The following is a 23,469-nucleotide window of genomic DNA, read 5'->3' as shown; positions in this document are numbered from 1 at the left end:
GTTAAAATGCTGCTAGAGAGCTTTTTACGTTTGAAAAACTAGAAAAGAATGATATGTTCATAAAGTGGAAAATAATGCAACTGTTAAAAGTAGAGATACAGGGGTAAGTCATGGAAAAGGCAAATTATAAAATAGTAAGTAGGATTTGATCATTCTCTGGGGGAGAACGGTCTGCTTTTACCTGTTAGTCTGTTTGTGTGCCTGCGTTGGTCTCTGGGAGATGGGGCTATGGATCTCTTTTCTTTCTGCTCATTATTTTTCTCCCCAAACTACATTTCTTCTGCATTACAGTAGTTTTTTTAAATGCGCACAGTAGAGTAAAACTGCCTTCCTGATTTAAGATGAGCTTCTTGAAAATACAGCTTACTGTCATTTCACTTTTCCCATCAGGTACATTTGCCACCTTACCTTGTGTGCTTTTCCATGTCGTAGAGTTAGTATTTATGCTGTGGGATCTTCATCATCTAAAATAATACGGGAAGTGTTATGCTCCAAAGTAGAGTGAAGATGATACTATACATATTAGCAACTTCCACATAGATGCCGAAGGACAATTTGTATATTTATATTGGACCAGATTCCATTTGTAATGAACACTAATTAAACACCAGAGATGCACACATCACTTATTATCAGACATTATAGATACTGGGTTGTAAGTTTGGAGATGAAGCTTTGGCAGGGGTTGTTAAGTGCTATTCCTCGTCACTGTGTGTTTAAAGAGGATGCACAGCTCACCTAAAGATGACAGCATTTTGGGAGTTCCCGTCGTGGCGCAGTGGTTAACGAATCCGACTAGGAACCATGAGGTTGCGGGTTCGGTCCCTGCCCTTGCTCGGTGGGTTAACGATCCGGCGTTGCCGTGAGCTGTGGTGTAGGTCGCAGACGCGGCTCGGATCCCGCGTTGCTGTGGCTCTGGCGTAGGCCGGTGGCTACAGCTCCGATTCGACCCCTAGCCTGGGAACCTCCATATGCCGCAGGAGCGGCCCAAGAAATAGCAACAACAGCAACAACAACAACAACAGACAAAAAGACAAAAAGACAAAAACAAACAAACAAAAAAAGATGACAGCATTTTTACGTCTTTCCTTTCTGTCTTGGACAGTGATTTCATGGGGAATTAATGTTCTATTATGAGGTGGAGAAAAGTGTGATTAAAAAAGAATAATTAAAGTATTTTTTAATTAACAAAAACACACCAGATGTTTAACTCCTTCTGGGAAATACCCCAGAAATTGTCTGGCAAGACTAAAAATTTCTATACTAGACTGTCCCCCAATAGCTTTCTATAGTGAAAGCTCACAGAATGCCATTCCCTTCAAAAGGGGTCAGTGTAGACGTTGGCGAGACATTACAGATCATTAAAGAGTCTGTCCTGTGCTTGGTAGGATGTTTGGCACAAAACGTATTTTCCATACACACTTGTTCATCAATTGACTGTCTATCAAGAGCTTTTTTTTTTTGCTTTTCAGGGTTGCACCCATGGCATATGGAGGTTCCCGGGCTAGGGGTCCAATCAAAGCTACAGCTGCCGGCCTACACCACAGCCACAGCAACTGGGGATCCGAGCCACATCTGCAACCCACACCACAGTTCACTGAGCAAGACCAGGGATGGTACCCGCATCCTCATGGATACTAGTCGGGTTCGTTAACCGCTGAGCCAGGATGAGAACTCCAAGAGCCTTCTTAGTTCACAACAGATCATTCGGATCGATGACTTCTACATACCCAATGTAACAAGCTTCAGAGAAGGGCTTCGGTATGGTCCACGTCTGCTGGACATTTCGTCTTGTTGATTCCCTCACAGAGCCAGTTAGTTCATTGCAAATAATTATTTTAAATAGTGAAAAAAAATCTTTTGCCCCCTTATGTACAGAAACTAGAATAGTAAGGGGATCAGCTAATAACCCTTCGGCAAAGGTGGCGTGCAAATTCATCCCATTCATCCAGCACTGAACACATATTATAATTCGTCTGTTTATATTTGATCTTCTGCACCCTGAACTTTGAGGCCCTTAAGAATACAGTTGTCCATTACTTGTGTTTCTATTGTTAGAATAAGTGAATAACTGGGGGCTCAAAATTTTTTTCTTCACGCGTCAATACATGTTTCTCAAGTGGAAAGCCAAGTTTTGAGACATCAGATGGTGATGACTCTATCAGCCCCTTTGAGATCTCTGTCCTCATCTGTATCTCTGGTGCCAGGCTGAAAAAAGTACCAAATGCATCTGGGCATGGGGGCCAGGGGGGAGGAATTCTTAAATTAAAGCTTTAGAGTTGAAAATGCTTTTACACACAGTCTCATTTAATCCTAGTAACAAATTGTAAGTCTGTTAATCTCATTTGATAGGTGAAAAATCAGGTTCCAAATGGTTGAGGGCATACCCTGGGTCACACAGCTATGAAATGTTACCACCAGACCAGAAACCAGGTCTGCTTACATGAGTCCAGTACACTCTGCCCCAGTTTGCTTGAGATGGATACGTGGAGTTTTCAAACCAAGACACCACTGTCACCTCCTGGGCCAGCCGCTCTGCTCACCATTGGCCATCCTCAAACTTCCCCACCATCTATAGATGTCCTTCTAAGTTAGTAGCTTTGGAAACCTCCTGTTTACCCAAGTTAGAAACCTGGATGTTGTCCTTGACCCATTTTCTCATGCCTTCAACCACTTGTCCCATCTAGTTTACCTCCTAGATGGTTCTGGGACCAGCCCTCCTCTTCTCTCCAAGGCTCAATCTTTCATCTTTGTTCACTCATCCATTGTCCAGGCTTCTGGCCTCCAGTCCTGCTCCATTCACACTGCAGAGTGATCTTTCCTAAATGAAAATTTGTGCCACTTCTTCCATCAGCTTGTGCTCTTCCCACGAACCCTCCATGGTCTGGTGCTTGAGCCCAACCTGACAAGCATCTCCCTCAAGTCTCTCCTTTGTGTTTAACCATCTGGCAGAACAGGTAGACAGAGAACCCCCATATCTGGCTTAGGTTGTCTCTTCCCAGGGTAGAACCTCATTTTCCTCCCTCCCCTCACCCCCATTGTATGTGAGTATAGAAGCCCCAGGCTCAGATCTCAAAGCCGGAGACTTGGAGTTCCCCTTGTGGTTCAGCGGGTTAGGGACATAGACATAGCGAGGATGCAGGTTCAATCCCTGGCCTCGCTCAGTCGGTTAAGGACCTGGCCACAGGCTGGGGTGCAGTTCACAGATGTGGCTCAGATGCGGTGTTGCTAAGGCTGTGGCGTAGGCTGGCAACTGCAGCTCTGATTTGACCCCTAGCCTGAGAACTTCCATATGCTGCAGGTGCGGCCATAAAAAGAAAACGAAAACAAACCAGAGACTTGGAGGAAAGCTGTTCGTCTTCCATCAGCTACTTTTAGTTCGGTTCTTCTCCAGACCCTCCCCTTACCAGCCTCCAGGATCATGAGGTCAGCCCTGGTTTCAAAAGAAAAAAGGAAGCTCAGGAAACTGGCTCTGGGTGAAGAGCAGCTAGTAAAAAAAACAGATGCAAACAAATACACAGAACACATGGATGAAACTGCAGGATTGGCCAGGCTGCTCCATTAAAGAGGAGGTGCTGCTTTGGTAATTGGGGAGGGTGAACCCATAGAGAACTTCCTTTTTGTTTACCTCTTCCTCTGTGTCCCCCCCACCCCACCCCCTGAATATTCCATCCCCTATTCCATGCTTTCCATGCACTTTCTTTAATGGCAGTTCATCAGTGGGTTTTTTTGTTTGTTTGTTTGTTTTGTTTGTTTGTTTTTTAAATTTTATGGCCAGGCACGTGGAAGTTCCTGGGCCAGGGATTGAATCTGAGCTGCAACTGGGACCTGCAGTATAGCTGCAGCAACACTGAATCCTTAAACCCACTGTACCAGACTGAGGAATCAAACCTGTGCCTCCGCAGCAACCCAAGCCACTGCAGGCAGATTCTTAACCCACTTTGCCACAGCAGGAACTCCCATCAGAATCTTTATAGCCTCTGGAAAAGCACCACCTTGGAGATGGGGGTTGTGGGGTGGGGGCGGGGTGGAGGGGGTTGAAGTAAGACAGTTGTTTCCCACGCCCCTGCTCCCACTCTCCCGCTCCCCAGAACACACCCCTTCTAGATAGGGGTACTTCCTGAAGCCTCTTGGCTCTTAAAGTGACACCACTCACTGGTTTCCTTCTCCCTACTGCTCTGGCCCCTCTCTCCAACTTGCCAGGCTCGTAGGAGTTTAGAAGAACCCCCTGTTTTAAAACTTTCAGAGCTGATGGCCCCTCACTTCAGGCATCGCCTACAGCACAGTCCTGCTGCTTGAATGCTGCTCAGTATAGAGAGCCGCTGTTCCCCGGAGGCTGGTAATATCCACTGGCAACCTAGATGTCCGGGAATCTGGGGACCCCAATTAAGGTATTAATGTTGGTATTTGACCTTGACCGAACTGACTCAGACATTTAGGAATGATAGTTTCAAACATGTGGTATCCATGTTAACTCCTTTTAGGATTCTTTGTTTACTTTCAGCTTGCTCGGGCTAGGGTTCTTACCCCAAATAAAATGTATTTAAATAAATTCAAATGAAATGCAAGCTCATCCTTTTTGCAGTAATTGAATTATTGTTCTTTATTACCAGTGACACTGAGCTCTACATCTGGATACACTATGGTAAATGTATCCTTTTGCTTTTGTTTACATTCCACTAAGACTTTGGAATCCAAATGATTCTGAAACGGACCCCCCAAATTAAATCCTTTTAACAAGGAATCTTCCAAGAATATTTCTTTGACTCCTTCAGTCAAGTTTGGGAAATGTTAGTACTCTTACATTTTCAGATAGGACCTCTTGAAAGATTTCACTAGTGTTTTGGAAAGGAACATTTTTTGTAGTGGGAGGAGGGTAGGGTGATGAGTTCAGTTTTCTTGATGTTATTTCACTTCAGAATTGCGTGATATTTAGGGTGACTCTACATCCTGCTTGATGTTTATTGTCCCAACATTGTTATTAATTGAACTCAAAAATTGTTCTGGTTTGCCTGGTAGATTAATTATATGTTCTCCCGACTATTCTATTCAGTTATCAAACAATTGATCAGGATATTTGCTTGTCTATAATTAAGCCTTGCAAAGAAATGCAAAAAAAAAAAATTATTGGGCTTTTAAAAACTTCAATATTTATGTAGTTTGAGAAGAAAGTAGCCAGGATTCTTACTCAGCCCTCTTGAACTTGGCTTGCCACAGACAAGTTTCTCTTTATGGCAGTAATTTAGCTCTTTATTTTCCAGAGCTGTGAAATGGGCCTGATCATAATTTTCTAATTATAATTAAACCTGCTGAAATTTGAATGCCAGCTCTGTCTTTGTTGGTGGTCTAGTGTTTCTGGCCAGTGACCTCCATCTACTGTCTTAGCGGCAAAGTTTCTTCCGCCTTTATATCATTGATTTTTTTCTCTTTTCCAATTGTGCTTTAGAGTGCTGAAGCCAGTCTTTCTCCAGGAAGACTGTTCTCCACATTGTGAATTGATATTTCAATTTTTTCTGCAGGTATTGGCCTGCTTTGGTTCTTTCTCATCTGTTTGCTAGTGAATCCTTGTACCTTTGGTTTTTCTTGCATATATTCATTCCTTTATTCATTTCTCACCTCTTTCTTGCTAGTTCTCATTTTTTCTCTTTAATTTTTTTTTTTTTTTTTTTTTTTGTCTTTTTAGGGCCAAACCCACAGCATATGGAGGTTCCCAGGCTAGGGGTCTAATGGGAGCTACAGCTGCTCGCCTACACCACAGCCATAGCAACGTCAGATCTGAGCTGCGTCTGCAACCTACACAGCTCACAGCAACGCCGGATCCTTAACGAACTGAGCGAGGCCAGGGATCGAACCGCAACCTTATGGTTCCTAGTTGGATTCTCTTCTGCTGTGCCACAACGGGAACTCCTTTCATTTTTTTTTTTTAATTTTAAAAAAAATTTTTTTAATTATTTACCCAATACGATTTTTTTTTTCTACTGTACAGCATGGTGACCCAGTAACACATAAATGTACACATTCTATTTTCTCACATTATCAGGCTCCATCATAAGTGACTACACATAGTTCCCAGTGCTACAGAGCAGGATCTCCTGGCTCATCCATTCCAAAGGCAATAGTTTGTATCTATTAACCCCAAGCTCCCCATCCACCCCACTCCCTCTCCCTCCCCCTTGGCAACCACAAGTCTATTCTCCAAATCCTTGATTTTCTTTTCTGTGGAAAGGTTCATTTGTGCCCTATATTAGATTCCAGGTATAAGTGATACTTTCATTTATTTAAGGTATCTTCCAGTGGTGCTTTATTTCAGAGTTCACTTAAGCTAATTTCAAGGATATTTCAAGTACATTAGCAACTTTTCTCAATTGTCTTTAGCTCTATTGTGTTTATAATGTGCTTTGAGTCTGCTATCGATGTCTTTTACATCTTCAAATGGCATTTTACTCTTTTACACAATCTCTAGTGAGGTTCCTTCCCCTCCTAATCTTTCCCTTTGTAATCGTACCATGTTAGCACATATATTTTAATTTTCTAATACAGTAAATGAGATAAGATATCTTTGTCTTTGGATTGATTTGAAAGTAGAAGGTGAGACATTACGTTTTCACCTGTTTGTCTTGCAGCAGCCTTTCAATGGCTGACAGATTCCCCACAGTGATTTTGAATTAGCAATATATCTTGCCCATTCTTAGAGATGACTTTCCATGGTTACTGTTACATAAACATGAGTCCTTTTCATTAAACATGGCCATCTAAAATGGAAAAAAAGATAAATTACATTGTACACCCTGATAAAATCTCTAGTGAGGATTTGTAACGTATGCATTTGCCTGCAGCTGAAAACCATTTATGGGCTTCTAAAAGTACGGGCCTTTAAGTTTAAACCAAATTAGTTCATTTCATTCTCGGATGGGATAGAGTTAACTTTCTACCGCAAATAACGCTTTTGAAAACATGTCTTCACTGAAGAGAGATGCCATCAGTAAGCTATTCTGTGACTGCGTTTTACAAAATCTGTGAGTCGAATCGCATAGAAAAAAATTGTATTCAGGAGAAGAACTTGGGTGGAGTAACAGGAAAGTTTAGTCGAAAAAACAAGGTCGGAGAAGTGGCTGGGAGTGGTTAGAAAGGGCTTTCATAATGAAAAATGCCTTCGTCGGCTGGAGAGTTTTCTATTGTGTTATTATTTTTTTAATAGCTCTTTCCCTCACGAACACACACAAAAGAAACACAGAATAAAGGTTATTACTAAATATATGGTTCCCTTGTTGCCTCAATGTCCACCATGTTGCTATAGCAGATGAGGGTGTGATATTGGTGGGAGGCATTTGAAGGATGCTGGTTTGATAAAGTATAACCCCTAAGCCACTTCCCTAACATGATCTTTCTAATGTCTTCAAGAAGTGTCTGAGGCTTATCTGGTTCTAATCTTGTCTGGCAATGTGACAAATGCCTCAGGGAAGTGGGAAGGATATAACCTGTCTTCAGAGATTTATAGCGTTTCAGGCATCACAAATCCTGCAAGACATTTTCATTCTTTTGGGGGATTGGAGTCTATTAATATTTTTGATGCCATTAACACCCGTTAGCAGTGGTATTACTGGTTCTCAGAACGGCCAGGAGCACCAGTGTTTTTTGCATGAAGATTAGGGCTTTTGGTCAAGATTAAGGGATATTTTTTTCCACAACCAGATACCCATCTACGCTTGCCTACCGTTCTCTGCCAACAGTCGTGCCCATGTGTAAGATGACTCTCCAGGGCTGGGCTCCTGGCTTCAGCCACAGCAAAGCGCAGGTATAACTAAATAACTGCCTAGTCCAGAATAAAATGTGGAGTCATAAATGCCTTTCATGGAAAATTGAATCCCTTCTTCTCTCTCCCCCAGACTCTCTGTCTCTGACATTATTCCCACACCCTCTAACAAATAGTCTCAGACCATAGACGTGGTCTAATGAGTCTGAATCCGGAGTTCAAAGACGAAGAACATCTAAATAATGAATGATTGCCCCTGTTATCCTTGGTGTCTAAAAAAATGTAATTCTCTGCTTTGTTTGAAGAACTCGTTCCTGTTTATTTCTTTTCCAGTGTGTATTGAGCTACTGGTTAGCACATTAATTTTGTGAAGTAATGTTTAGGGAGCACGGCGAGCGTTGTCTTACTTGCCATCGATTCGTGTATTGTAGAAAGGCTTTCAGCATGGGCTCCAGACTTTGCACCTGGAATGTACTTGCCCCCCACTGCGAGCATGTGGGAAAGACCTGTTTAACTGTGGTCCGTCCAATCAGGTAGAATCAATATTGGAGTCAAGGACAGGTTGGTTGGCAGCATGTATCTAAGGGAAGAGAGACTGGGATGTCCCCCTTCACAGGGAAAGTCCTAAGTAGGGTAATTTTTTTTTTTTAATTAAAAACAATTTTTTGGGCGTTTCTGTCATGGCTCAGCAGTTAACGAACCCAAATAGTATCCATGAGGACACAGCTTCCATCCCTGGCCTTGATCAGTGGGCTAAGGATCCAGGTGTAGGTGGCAGACCTGGCTCAGATCCCGAGTTGCCGTAGCTGTGGTGTAGGCCGGCAGCTACAGCTCTAATTCGACCCCTAGTCTGGGAACCTCCATATGCCACCGGTGCAGCCCTAAAAAAAAAAAAAAAAAAAAAAGACAAAACTTTTTTTATTAAAGTATAGTTGGTTTACAATGTCATGTTAATTTCAGGTGTCTAGCATAGTGATTGAGTTTTATATATATATACACACACACATACACTTATATGTATAACTATAATATGTTCTATATAAAAGACTATATATATATTTTTTAAGAATCGTTTGCCTTATAGGTTATTACAAAATATTGAGCGTAGTTCCCTGTGCTATACAGTAGGTCCTTGATAGTTATCTATTTTATATATCATCCTGTGTATACCTTAATCCCAATCTCCTAATTTTGTCCCTCCCCCCCACCCTCCTTAAGTAGGTTTTATTTTGGTACATTTCATTATTTATTTATTTATTTATTTTTGCTTTTTAGGGCTACACCTGTGGCATATGGAGGTTCCCAGGCTAGGGGTCCAGTCTGAGCTGTAGCTGCTGGCCTACACCAAAGTCACAGCAATGCAGGATCCGAGCCACATCTGCAACCTACATCACAGCTCACAGCAACACCAGGACCTTAACCCACTGAGCAAGGCCAGGGATCAAACCTGCGTCCTCATGGATGCTAGTCAGATTTGTTAACCGCTGAGCCATGACGGGAGCTCCTATTTTGGTACATTTTAATGAGGAAGGAGCATTTAAAACACCTCAGACATCACGGTAACTCTTCTGAATAAAAGATCTATTTCAGCTAAATGGATTATGTAGGTTAACGTCATTTTCTCAAAGCTGCCAGGAAACAGTTGGAAATGAGGTATGATGAAGGTGACGAAGAAGAAAAGGGGGTTTCTTTGTAGGAGTTTCAGTCCATGTCTCGCACTTCACAGAAGCCTGAACTCCTTGTCCTTTGGTTTTCTTTTTTTCAAACTCCTTCCTTTTCCCAATTTCTCAATTTTCTACAGAAATTTGTCCTCTACACTGCAACCTAAAAGCTAGAACTTCTTACAAATGAAAAAAAAAAATGTGTAAAAAGTTAGATTTTTAAAAATTTTTCCTTTCTATTTGCTAGCTATTTGACTACCTAAGAAAATGAACGAATCAATATAATTAATTTTCAGTTACTGTATATAGTTATGTCATAGTTCACTTCCAACCGTGTGTTCTGCCATCTCAGCACAGCCTCCCTTGGCTGTGGTTCTTACTGTATCACCCATATAGATCAGCTCTGGCTGCTCTAGGAGAAAATGAAGTTCTTTAAAAGACTATTAGGTCATAAAAGCCAAGAAACAGCACTTTAGTGCTTTCCATAAGAAGACTTTTCAAACAGAGCATTTCTTTGTAGCTTGGGGACCCAAAGGCCGCGGTGATGCTCATCCGGCCAGCCTGTGGTCCAGCGCCCACTCCCGGCTGGCATCTGCTGGCCCAGGGACAGCCGCTGGGGACCCAGACAAGCCGTGTCCTGTTGGAGACCTTCCCTGCATTTTCCACAACAGCATCGGAATTTTCCTAAGGCACTTTCACATCTGGAATTTTAAAGAAAGTTTGCCCTTCAATAAAATGGCAGTAAATCTTAGGAAACATTGTGCCTTTTTTGCTTTAATTAACCTGGCATTTCTCTCCTAAACCATTAACAAATTATTGGTTGTTCCCTTCCTTTTTCACCCTTAATGGTAACAATGGACAAAGGGAGGACTTTTGAAATGCTCTTTTGTACACGCTGCATTTGAGTTAAGGTGGCATAAGTATTTAGTAGAGTGTCTTTTCCATTTCTTACATAAGACTCTATATATGCACTAGTCAAAAGTATCAATATCACCCTTTATGCAAAAAAATCATTATTTTATTGTGAAGATGTAGCATTTGTATGGTTAAACAAGACGGAAGCACATTTCTAATGGGTGGCTTGTGTGTGACACGCCTTTAGCACCGTCTTTCTTGGAAGCTTGATGCGGAGACTGTCCTTGCTACAGTATGCCGCTTCCTAAGCATGTGATGTCTCTCTCTAAAATCTAATTTTAAGGACTCCAGCCTGCTATGAGAAGAGTTGAATCAAATTCTGAAAGCGACAGTCTCTTATTTTAAAATGTCAGCGCTGCTCACTTTTTTTGATTGAAAAAATTGTGATGCTTTTAGGATAAGTATTTCAGTGTCTGAGGAGCAGTTTCTAATGGAGAGAGAAACACCTTGCATAGTTACATAGAACAATCGTGAAACCTAGAATTTTGATTTGCCAGTTTTGCACAAACAAAGTGACTCCCACAGAAACCTCAGAATTGTAATAGCTCAGGTATTCCATGAATTGTGCGTGACAGGTGAAAGAAGAAAGGATCCCACTCTTTGAGTTCCTAAAGCAACTTTTAAGCATTTGCAGAAAGGGAGACAGGGTGGTGTGTGAATAGGTGATAAAAAATCTAGAGTTCCATTTGCTATTTTGATTATTGATTTGCCACCCCCCCCCAGTCTTAGGCGAAGCATATGTGGGGGGCAAAGCTGCAAGTTACGCATGCTTCTCTCCTTCTCTAATGTAATGAGAGACCCCAACTACATGAGCTTGCGAATTGAGGGAAAATTCGAAATGTGTTTTTTCAGACAGTGTGACCAGTCACAGTTGGCTTCACAGTAGGCTTGCTTCCTTTTTTTGTCCCTTCCTTTATCCATTTAACAAACAGTACTTGAGTTTCTCCTCAGGCCAGGCACTGCCCCAGGCCAGCTCACAAAAAGTTAAAGCAGAATGAATGTGTGTTGAATAAACTGGCTTTATTTATAAAGCATTCACTATTGTCTTGAACCCACCCCAGGGCTTAGCTCTGTGCAGCTAAGGAGCTAAGGATGAGATTTTCTGTGGCTGAATATCACCCCGGAGTCTCCACTCTGGTAGAAATTGATGGCCCCTTCTTAGTCTGGTCCCTGCTCTTTGGAGGCAGGACAGTATCTCCTTTTACCCTGGGAGCCTGGCGTATTGGAGAGGCCCTGAAATACTTCTGAACAAATTTCTGCATCGTCTATATAAATCCTCCTTTGGAAACTCAGAATGCTGATATGTATAGTAGAAAATGAAGGAATCAGGATTGACTGTATAAAATTCGTGCCTAATTGTAGAAGTTGTTTGTTCGGTCATTTAATAAAGATTTATTGAGGCTCTACCTTGAGACAGACCCTATCTCTGAATAAGGATCAAGATGCAAGAGCTCAGACCTGGAGCCGTACCTCGCTTGTGTAAACCAGCCTCCCGTGCTTCCATCTCAGGAAGGTCATTGTCAAAGGTCATTGTGACTCTTCTGTACAGTGGGGGTGGTAATAGTCCCTCCTCTAAAGGGTTGTAGTAAGGATGAAATTGACGGTTTGATATACACTGCTTATTAGGTCCTGTGGGTGTAGTTATTACTGTTGGTGGTTATTAGAAAGAGCAAAGATGAGCATGATCTGAGATGAAACTGGACAGGTAGGAGGCCTCCCAGTTTGGGGCCTCATCCTCTGCTCCAGGAAGCCATCGAAAGCTTTAAAGCTGGGGAAGGGTAGTGCTGAAGTCTGCCGGTAGCTTTGTGTCACTGCCAAGGCCAGAAAACCTCATTCAGTGAATTCAGTAAGCACTTGCTTAAGGCACCCTTGTAAGTGGCCACTTGAACGTAATCAACAGGGCTTTATGTCTGAACCACAGAAGAGAATATGGATTGTATTTAGGAACCAAGTGAGGTAGTAAATGTTTGCTTACCTTCAAAGTGGAATTAAGAGATACATAATATTACAGACCTGCCTTCAGGCTATTTGTAAAGAAAATCAAATTTGGTGATTAAATACTGAAAGGTGTAATTCTTTTTCCTCCCTGGGTTCCTTGGAATAATGAAAGGTTTATATGCACTGGGAATAAGAGTACAGTTGTTGCTAATTCTGAGTAACCAGGTAACACATAAAGAAAATACTGTGTAGAAATAACGGTTCTCCTAGAAGGATTCCAGAGGGATGATTTTTGAAAGCTGTTCTTTAATAAATAACCTTTATTTCTTATTGTTAACATTTAGAGTGTATATAACATACACATATCCATTTGTCATATTTCAAAATTATGTGTTAAACCATAAAAAAAAATGAGAAAAATTTCAATCCTGGAGCTCTTGTGTCATTTAAAACTTGAAACTACATTGGGAGTAATTATTCTTACACATTCTTATTTTAAAAATTAATTATATACATGTAGTCCTCAGGTAACCCTCTCTATGTTGTGAAAGATTTTAAACTGTAGAGGTGGGGATAAAGCAAAGCAAAGCGAAGAAACATCACTGAACTGATTTTATACTCGCACAGAAAGATGATTGTTTTCCACATATTTAAACACAATAGTACTATTTAAACTCCACGAAAATGCTTGGGCTAAATTTATTCTATTTTCCTTTGTAGTCTAACAGATTTGTGTATTCTAAAAGAGTTTGAAGGGTTTTGTTTGTTTGTTTTGTCCGCACCCATGGCATATGGAAGTTCCTGGGCCAGGAGTTGAATCTGAGCCACAGGTGCAGCAACACTGGATCCTTAACCCACTGCATGAGGCCGGGGATTGAACCCATGCCATGGCGGAGACAATGCCGGATCCTTAATCCGCTATGCCAGGGAACTCCTGAAGATTTTTTTAAAGCTACCTACCCGCAGCGATACTCAAGGGAACCATCCCATTTCATTGTCTATATTGCACTACTTGGTATGGTGCTCTGGGTTAAAAAAACAAAACAAAACGAAACAGGTCTAGGTCCATTCTATTCCATGTGATTAGACTAGAGGAATTTTCCGATGAATACCCATTATTGCCCAGTGCACTTGGGAATGAGTCGATGAAGGGAACTTGAACCAGGGTTTTAGGGGGAAAGTTCCATGCTTTAAAACCTCCACCTGGAATATAACTTGGATTTGCTGGCATTAACAAGTGCTTTCCCCTTTCTTCTCTTGGGTTTGGCTGAGTCCTTTTGAACTTGAACCTTGCCCTTTTCAGTAGGTTTTTGCCTCACTTCCTGTCATGCTTTTGCTGTCGCCTGGGTTTCTCGTTCCTCCATCACATACCTTGTAAATGGCTAATGAGTGCAAAGGGAAATACAGAAGTCCTCTCCCACCTCTGGACCATCCCATTCCAGACTCCTTTTTAAGGGATAATTAGGGGAATAAATTTCCATAGTGTTCTTGGCTGTAGTGGTCTTTCTCCACCTACAACCCTGGTCATTTTTTAGAGTATCTTACTTGGTTTTAAAGTTTCCATTTAGGCGTTCCCATTGTGGCTCAGCAGAAACGAACCTGACTCGTATCCATGAGGAAGCAGGTTTGATCCCTAGCCTCGCTCAGTGGGTTAAGGACCCAGCATTGCCTCAAGCTGTGGTGTGGGTTGCCGATGCAGCTTGGATCCAGCATTGCCTCAAGCTGTGGTGTGGGTTGCCGATGCAGCTTGGATCCAGCATTGCCTCAAGCTGTGGTGTGGGTTGCCGATGCAGCTTGGATCCTGCATTGCTGTGGCTGTGGCGTGGACCAGCAGCTGCAGCTCCAATTCGACCCCTGGCCTGGAAACTTCCATATGCCACAGATGCAGCCCTAAAAAGACTAAATAAATAAATAGAAAAGGACGTAAATAAATACATAAATAAAAGTTTCCATTTAAATACTGTTATTTTACTTTTTTTCGTTTTTGCTCATTTGCGTCTCCTGACTTCTCTACAGTAAGAATGACAGGGACCGTGTAATGAGCACTTAATACATGCAAGGTGTACATGCATTCTCTTTTAATCTTCTCCACTGTAAGCAAAATGAATGAATGGGTTCTAGGATCCATTGCAGTATTAATTAACTTACTTCAGGCTTCCAAGACTTGATGAGTATTTTTATTACTCTAAGTAGGAAGCAGACCTCCAGTGATCTGCCCCAGGTCACCTAGGATAAGCAGCAGAACCATGCTTGAACCCAGATGGTCCAGTTGTATGGCCCACACTCTTTAATGGCTGTACTGTGGTTCCTGTCCCACTGTCACAGTCAGGTTGCCTGTTATTATCTGTATTTTACAGGTGAGAAAATGGGAGCTGAGAGAGGTTAAGTAGCTTGCCCAAGGTGACCACACAGTGGTAAATGGGGAGGCACCCTGGTCCCTCTTATTCTAGAGCCCATATATATATACCTTTCAGAAACAATGAACATATTTGTTTGCAGTTTGTTTTTAAAGAACCTGATGGTAGCATACAAATATTCATATTCTAAAACGCCGTCACCCTGCTTGTCAGATTTATTGTTTATTCAACTTTAAAATAGGGTCGTGGGAGTTCCCGTTGTGGCTCAGCGATAACGAACCTGACTAGTATCCATGAGGATGCGGGTTTAATCCCTGGCCTTGCTCAGTGGGTTAAGGATCTGATGTTGCTGTGAGCTGTGGAATAGGTTGGATCCCGCAATGCTGTAGCTGTGGTGAAGGCCCGCAGCTGTAGCTCCAGTTGAACCCCTGGCCTGATGAACTTACAGATGCCACGGGTGCAGCCCTAAAAAGGCATAAATAAAATAAAAAAAAGCATAATAGGGTCTTTATAGGAGTTCCCACTGTGGTGCAATGGGTTAAGGATCTGGCATTGCTGCAGCTGTGGCATAGGTCACAGCTGTGGCTCAGAAGCAGTCCCTGGCCCAGGGACTTCCATATGCCCCAGGGGCAGCCAAAAAAGAAAAGAAAAAGAAAATTAAAAAAATAAAATAGGGTCTTTATATACATTTCTGGTAGAACGGCTGTACTGCTCATAGCTACCTAAGCACAGCTGTTTTAACTTCCTCCCTGGGTTCCTTTTCAAAAGGAGAGGATCCCTTCTTCCTGGCAGTGATGCCCCTGGCAGGGGTGACCCTCAGGAATCTTGATGATTCTTGACGTTTTCCTGCTAGTTTCTACCAGGAGGTTGGCCAACATGATAATAAGAATAAAAACAATAAATTTCAAGTCGCATTTGTGGGGCTCTTTTTCTGTTCCGGACCCTGACCTCAGTGCTCTTCGTACTTTATCTTCTTTGACTTTTCCCAGCCCTCCATGGTAGATACAGTCATTTTCTCCATTCTACAGAAATAGAAAACAAGGTATAAAGATGTTAAGTAACTTTCTGGAATGGATACAGGTAGTGACTGAATGGCTAATGGAGATTTCAGTCAGTATCTGTCATCCTTTGCAAAACCCATCTTCTTAACCCCTCTGCTGTCCCATAGATTAAGGGTCATAATCAAAGCTAGTTAAATAGGGCAGAACCAAAGTGGGCTCTTGGGGTGGGCCGGGGCGGTGAGGATCAGCTGCTTCTTAGCAACTGGTTTTAAAAATTCAAAATCCTTCATTATGTTGGTTAGAAACCGGAGGGTCTCTGCCTATGAAATTAACTGGGCTCTGGCACTGGACCCATTCAAAAGCAGACAGTCCGCTGGCTCCTTTTCGGAAGGGAGGATGCCCAAATGAGCATCCCGTCCTCCCCTGGACCACACACACAGAGGAGGAACTGGCTTGGACCTCTTGGCCTGACGAGTGTGTTTCTCTCTCCTCTGTTCTGCTCCTTCTTTCTTTATTTGCCACCATACAGAGATGGCACCCTTATTCTTTACAGGTGGTTCAATATTTACAGCCACTCAGAGGAGACGTTGGCTCTTCCCCCCACCTCTGTAGGCTGTCATGGAACAAAAGCTGCCTGTTTTCCTTCGCATCTGCTGGCAGAACTGTAGTGAGAATTAGCAGAAGCTTCAAGAGATGGCTCGTTCAAAAGAATTTTGTTTCGAGCACCTCCTAGCTGTTTTCCCGTTTGCTCAGAAAGAAAAGGAACCCCGCTACACAGGGGTAGGAGACCCAGAAGGCAGCTCTAGTTCAGAGTGGACAGGTATTCCTCATCTTCATTTATTCTCAGGATCACCTCAGCATTCTGAGGTGTGATCACAACCATTGGTACAATTATAGTTATTTAACTTACCGTCAGTTTAGAATTGAGGGTTGCATAGGTGCGTATTAACAAGGGCGGTGCTGATAGATAAAAAGTAGAGGCAGCTGATCGTAAGAGCATTTTCAAATTAATGAATGTGATTGGCTTTAATTATAAAAGAAATACATATGTCTAGCAGGCTTCCTCAACAAGCCTTTTTTACACTGACTGCAGCACATTTTTCCTCAAATAATTGCAGAGCTCAGCTTTATCATTAGGCAGATGGTCTCTATTAATTCCCAAGGAAAGTAAATGATTGCAATTAACCAAATCGCAAAACTTGAAGATGTTCGAGTTGTCCCATGACTTCCGGCTTGCGTCTGTTTTGTCACTCTTTTCTTCAAGGGACGCAAGACCAGTTTCCCATCTTATAGGGGGCTTTGAAAGTGACTTTGAGCATTCTCAGCGCTGAGTTGGTGCTAAATCCTGGTTGCCTGGATGGTTCTAGATTTTTGTGGTGTCTTTGATCTATTTTTGTTGTTTTGGTTGTGGATTAGGGGTTGAAAATATTTTCGATAAACTTGAGTACCAGCAGAAGAGAGTTCCAAGCTCTAAATTCAGGTGGTACCATAGAGGTCCTTTCTTTTCAACAAAAGCTCTTTTGGTTCTTTGCCCTATGGTACAGCCTGTGTGCGTCTGTTTCATTGGCAGTTTCAAAGAAAAGATAAACTGATGGAGGATAAGCCCATGCAAGTCCACTCCCATTAAGTGAACTAACGTTTGCAGTGGATTTCTTCAAACTTGCCCATTTTAACTAAATAATATTGATTCCTCCCTCCCTTCTTCATTTTAAAATTCAGTTGTAAGGAGTTTCTGTTGTGGCTCATTGGGTTAAGAACCTGACATGGTGGCTATGAGGATGTAAGTTCCATCCCTGGCCTCGCTCATTGGGTTAAGGATCCGGCGTTGCTGCAATCTGCAGCATAGGTCACAGATGCAGCTCAGATCCAGTGTTGCTGTGGCTTCAGTGTAGGGTGGCAGCTGCAGCTCTGATGAGACCCATAGCCCAGGAACTTCCATGTGCTACAGGAGTGGCCATAAAAAAAGAAAAGAAAATTCAGTCATTTTCGCTCAATAAACGTTTGGAAGGATGCTGTCTGCACGATGCCAGAGCTGGAAGGAAAAAGGCTTTTGTTGCTGGTTTCAAGGAGCTTATGCAGGAGGTACAAAGACAGACACTGTGCATTATCACATTTCTAGGAGAAACATGGAAGGGGGCACCTCAGCACATGGGCAGGTGTCCAGAAAGAATCAGGGCAGAGATAGAAGTTGAGCTAAGGCTGGAAGAATGAGTAGAAATGTTCTAGGTTGTCAGCGTGGTGGGAGGGAAGAGCAGGCACAGCCCAGGGAGGCCCCAAAGCAGGGGGGTTCTGGGACCTTTCAGGATAATTAGATGTTACCAGGATGCAAATTTCAAGGGAAGAGTATTGGAAGCTCAGGCCAGACTGGTTGGCTGGGGCCAGATAATGATGCCCTTTTCTGCCTGCTAAAGAGAAGTTAAGATTTTATCCTGCAGGTGATACTCTTGATGATAGCAGTCTGGAAAAGAGGTGAATTAGAGGAGGTGAGAGCAGACCAGGGAGATAAGTGAGCAGTCCCTTGCAGAGTCTAGGGAGGGGGCAGAAGTCCCTGGGGACCTTCAGGTTCCTGCTTCAGCCCGCTGTTGGGAGGAGGCATGCACATCCTGTGAGACAGGACCCACGCAAGGAGGAAGGAGAGGTGCCTTGGATCCTCCAAGTGGAGATGGTCCGTGTGCAAGGTGGGTGGAGGCTGAGAGCCTCGCAGGGTCCGAGGGCCAAAAAAGGACATGTGGCCTCGTCACAGTAGGCCCTAGCCTGACAATGCTGCATGTGACTCCTGAAACCATGTCCAGATAAGCTTAACAGGGACAGGTATTTTCACCTGTCTCCCCTTGAGTTTCTTACACTCTTTATTTGTATTCTCCCGAAGCCCCTTCGGTGTGGATTCTGTCGTAGCTTGTCTTACCCGGATGCAGCTTCGGCAGAACCACTTGATGCTGCAGGGGGCTGAGGACACTGGGGAATAAGTACCAATTGTTCACTAATGTTACTCCTTAATACTTTTTTTTTTTTTTTTTTTTTAATGGCCACCACTGCCGAATATGGAGATTCCCAGACCAGCGGGTCAAATTGGAGCCACAGCTGCCAGCCTACGACACAGCTACCGCAGCGCTAGATCTGAGCCGCATCTGTGATCTACACCACAGCTCACGGCAGTGCTGGATCCTCTACCCAACGGAGCAAGGCCAGGGCTGGAACCCGTATCCTCAAAGAGACTGTGTAGGGGCTTTAACCTCCTGAGCCACAGCAGGAACTCCAATTCCCTAATACTTTCATTTGAGCTTCCTGCGGGGAGGGGCCTCTTTAACTAGAAAGCTCGAGGCCCACAAGTTCTCTCCCTCCTTCTTACATCAAATTGCAGAACCTTCTGAGACCCTTTGCAGCTTTATCACTAGTTTAAATTGTGAGTGGAGGTTGGCCAGGGCAGCACATTCTTTCCATCTGAAATAAAGACCTTCTTCGGCCGCACCTCCTCCCTGAATCCCCACCTCTAAGACCCAGCTCGGACTCCACCTCCTCCCCCCTTGACCACACCTCCTGGAAGTGAGCCAGCCCTGCTCCTTGGAACTTTCTATTTAGGGACATCGACTCGCCGCTCAGCTTATGCAGCCTTGTGTAGCTGCCTTGTGCTCCTGGATGGAACGCTCCTCATGGGAGCATCCCGGATTGTCCTCTTTCTCTCCTATACATGCCTATGCTTGCAAAGCACTGGGAGTTCCCTGGTAGCCCAGTGGGTTAAGGACCCGGCCTTGTCACCTCTCTAACTTTGGTTACTGCTGTGGCAAAGCTTTGATCGCTGGCCTGGGAACTTATATATATGCTGTGGGCACGGCCAATAAAAAAGGAAAGAAAGAAAGCACAAATACCTATTTGTGTGTTAATATATTAGGGGGATTTAAGGATATGGGATTTTTCCGACTACTTAGACTGTGAATGTGTAACCTTGATTTTCTGCTAAAGTGAAACTGTCGGTTATCAACATAGCTGCTTCTATTAGGTACATAATAATGTTAATCTGAGAACCTTGAACAGGAGTTTATCCAGTTCCCAGTTTTTAATCTGCATGGTTTTAGTAATGGTATCTCATGCTAATTGAGTTTGACACTCTTTATACCACTTAGTTTTTAAAAATAACCTCCCAAATTAGGTGTCATTGTCTCCATTTGACAGAGGGGGAAGTTGGGCCTTAGAGGAAAGAAGTAACCTATCCCAAGACACACAGCTCCCTATCCTGTGAAGCCACAAAGCTCCAACCCCACATCCTGGGTTTTGTCCATTGTGTTGCGCTCCATTGTATTGCATGCGCTGTATTGTGTGTGTTAGGTAAACTGCCCAAGGGCTTCCTGGATATCGTTATAAGCCTGGGTTAGCCATGGTTAAAGCTCTCTGGCTCCCAATCCCTTGCTCTTTGAACCACCACACACCACTTCTTCTCGTCAGCACTCTCAGGAAGATGCCCCCGATGCCTCAGGTGGAGATTGAAGGTGGCTCACTCTTAAGAGCCTCCCCCTTCTAAGACTCAGCATTATAAAGGCTAGACGTATAAGGGAAATAATATATGGGTAGAAATGATTCCAGCTACAGAAAGTAATTTCAAATCTGCTCCAGATTGCTCCTGTTAGTAATAATACATGAATACTTGGAGCCTGCAGCTAATTACACACACACACACACACACACACACACACACACACACGCAAAACCCCAAAAGTAAGGGTATGTTTTGTCAGAACTATTAACAAGTATCAAAATGACTGGTTTGCATTCCTTTCCTTTCCCTTCTTGCCACAGAGTTGAAACGCAATGAAAGCAAAAGGCTCAAAGATACACAACAACAACAACAAAACACAGAGAGAGAGCCCTCAGAAAATTCACAAAGCTACATAATACAGCCAGTACACTTAAGAGTGGCATTGCCTTGCTAGAAAATCTGATGCTCATTGATATCAGCTTGGGAAATTCTTGAGTACTAAATGGAAGATTCGCCACCTTAAAAGGGTTCCCATGAGTCCCCTTGTGGCAAAGAGGGGTAAGGATCTGGTGTTGTCACTGCTATAGCTCAGGTTGCTGCTGTGGCGCAGGTTCACTCCCTGGCCCCCAAGTTTCTACATGCCATGGGTGAGGCCAAAAAAGTAAATAAAAGGGTTCCAAGTGAAGAAGAATATTTGTCTTCCATCAGACTCCCCTTGGACGATAAAACTGTAGCCCACCAGATCCTCGGGGCAGAGCCTCCTTGCCTGCCTGCTTGCATCTCTCACAGCGTCCTATTCTAATAAATCTATTTCTTGCCTATCATCAGTTTGCTTCAGAGAGCCCTGAAAGCTGGATAGAATAAAGAGGCAGCAGCAAGTCAGGTGAAAAGTTTCTTCCATTCTATGAATCTGTTTTCATTTAGCTTTTATTAATGTCCACTACTCCCATTTTGTCTCTGTATAACATAATTTTGTCTGTGATTGATTACCAGTCCATTTCAAATTTATGTGTACTGTGATTTAATTAGCTTTACCCTTAAGCAATGTGTTTTGAGACATATTAATGAGGTGGGAGTCTTTGCCGAGTATTCATAATTTATACTTTTTTTGGCTGAGCATCAAACTTTGAAATTCTCTGAGGCAAAGGGCTGAAATCTCAGCCCACGTGACTCCAGGGAAGGTCTCCCGTATATTTTCAAAAGCATGTTTGCTCATCATTGCTTAGAAAAGATTACTTTCTGGCATCTAAATTCTTCTTTTCTCTACTGCCAATTAAAATTTTACTTGGGGGAAAAAAAAATCTTTAGACTGCGGAGACTTTTTTTTTACTGAGTCTTCTCAGTTAGTTTCATGACTTTCTTCTTTTCAAGATATTTTAATGTGTTGAATGTTATTGTTTTCTAAGAACATGCTAAAACAAGATACAAGTGACCAATTTAATGCCTGTGACTTTGGGAGAGCATGTATGTCTCCTACGTTCTGCTCAGCACGTATTTGCTCTGAGAAACCGCAGAATGCATCCTGGCCCTATGTGTTTGGGTATCCGTGTCACTCATCCAAGAACATTGAGCAGGACTTTTAAGACCTGCTATGTGTTAGTTACTGTCAGAATTCACTTCAGTCCACCTAGAAGGTCATGTTCACTTCTCCAAAGCCAGATCTAGGACAAGCAGCTGATCCTCATCTGCTCTTAACAGGACATCAGAGGTAATGACTACAGTTTTTAAATTAAATGTAATTCTTCTACATATTATTTAGAAACATGGAGGCAAGTATCAGAAGAAATAACTACACGAGTTAAAAATGATTGACTCTGGTGGCCAGATGACTGCTGTTTCTGTTGTAAGCCTATTAGCACTGGTTTTTTTTTTTTTTTGGGGGGGGGGTCATTTTTAGGACCACACCCTCACCATATGGAAGTTCCCAGGCTAGGGGTCCAATCAGAGCTGCAGCTACCGGCTCACGCCACAGCCACAGCCACACCAGATCCAAGCCGCGTCTGCCACCTACACCACAGCTCACAGCAACACTGGATCCTTTAACCCACTGAGCGAGGCCGGGAATCAAACACGCATCCTCATGGATACTAGTCAGGTTTGTTACCATTGAGCCACAAGGGGAACTCCAGCACTGTTTTACTTTTAGGAAGTGTGTGTGTGTGTGTGTGTGTGTGTGTGTGTGTGTGTGTGTGTAAAACTTTCATAAGATAATTTGAAAAAGCGTAACTAATTTTACCAGTTGGTTAGCATTATTGAGAGTTTGGGGTAGAGCGTGAAGTCTGTCCCTGTTCTGATCAGCTCTCCTGTCCTGCGGAGAGAAAGGCCCACTGTCTTTACTTGGCAGGTGGAAGAAAAAGGCCTGGACCCGTGTTTGGGCCCATGAACCTAACACTGGGAGACGGGGAGCAGGAGCCATTTGGCCTCCCCAGATTTCCAGCCCAAATAATGAATGTTGCAGGAGGATTTTAATTGGCGAAACATGACAGCTTTACAAACATAACATAGAAATGAGCTACAGAAATTGAGAAGTTGTTGAGGATACCCACACAGTACCAAAAAATTACATGTGCATTGACAGAAACAAAAGCCACTTTATAACGGAGAAATACGGTGCTCACCAACTTAACCTAACAATCACTCCGAAATTCAGCCCCAGTGGGCAGTCTGCTGTGCTTCTCGATGTGAGACGATACAAAGTACACATCACCCATGCCATCTCCTTTCCAAGAATTTTAAACTTGAGTCCAGTCAAACCTGACACAGTTTACAGGAAATAGAGGGGCTAACAGAATCTGTTAAAAGATAGTATAAGGAGGAGTTAAGGTTGGGGCTCAGTGGAAAGGAATCTGACTAGTATCCATGAGGACGAAGGTTCGATCCCTGGCCTCGCTCAGTGGGTTAAGGATCCAGCTAGTGTGGCTGTGAGCTGTGGTGTAGGTCGCAGACTCAGCTCAGATCCCACGTTGCTGTGACTGTGGTATAGGCCGGCGCCACAGCTCCAGTTCACCCCCTAGCCAGGGAACTTCTATATGCCATGGGTGCAGCCCTAAAAAGACAAAAAAATTCCAAAAAAAAAAAGAAGGACAGTATAAGGAAACACCCAAACCCAGAATGGGGCCTCTACAAGATAGCAGTTGTGACTTTTCAAAGAGCCAATGAAATATTTTAAAAATGAGGACACTATTCTAGGCTGAAAAGACTAAAGAGAAGACCTCCTCGTGGCTCAGCAGGTTAAGGATTTGACATTGTCACTGCCATGGCACAGGTTTGATCCCTGGTCCAGGAACTTCCCCATGCTGTGGGTGTGGCCAAAAATAAAATAAAAGAAAGACACATAGGAACCAAACGCAGTGTTACCTCCTTGATTGGATCC

General features: G+C 43.1%; 1 protein-coding gene and 1 long non-coding RNA gene across 4 annotated transcripts in view; one reads left to right on the top strand and one right to left on the bottom strand.

Annotated features, from left to right (window-relative positions):
- The window catches only part of PRICKLE1 (prickle planar cell polarity protein 1), a 118,852-nt gene that overhangs the window by 23,292 nt on the left and 72,091 nt on the right, over positions 1-23,469 (top strand). The window lies entirely within an intron of this gene.
- On the bottom strand, positions 16,001-23,174 carry LOC146403478 (uncharacterized). 2 transcript variants are annotated; one of them, XR_014804093.1, is made up of 3 exons: positions 22,987-23,174; positions 20,312-22,114; positions 16,001-20,051 (listed from the first exon to the last, which is right to left on the bottom strand). It is a non-coding gene; the product is annotated as an uncharacterized LOC146403478 (long non-coding RNA). The 2 variants fall into 2 exon arrangements; XR_014804092.1 differs by having other exon boundaries at positions 16,715-20,051; positions 20,306-22,114.

Source organism: Sus scrofa, chromosome 5 (assembly GCF_054392235.1).
Source record: "Sus scrofa isolate SSC_HxYL_T2T_F1_AM1 chromosome 5, Sscrofa_HxYL_maternal_Yorkshire_Landrace_v2.0, whole genome shotgun sequence".
Classification (NCBI taxonomy): domain Eukaryota; kingdom Metazoa; phylum Chordata; class Mammalia; order Artiodactyla; family Suidae; genus Sus; species Sus scrofa.
This window is presented reverse-complemented; position numbering and strand designations above follow the sequence as displayed.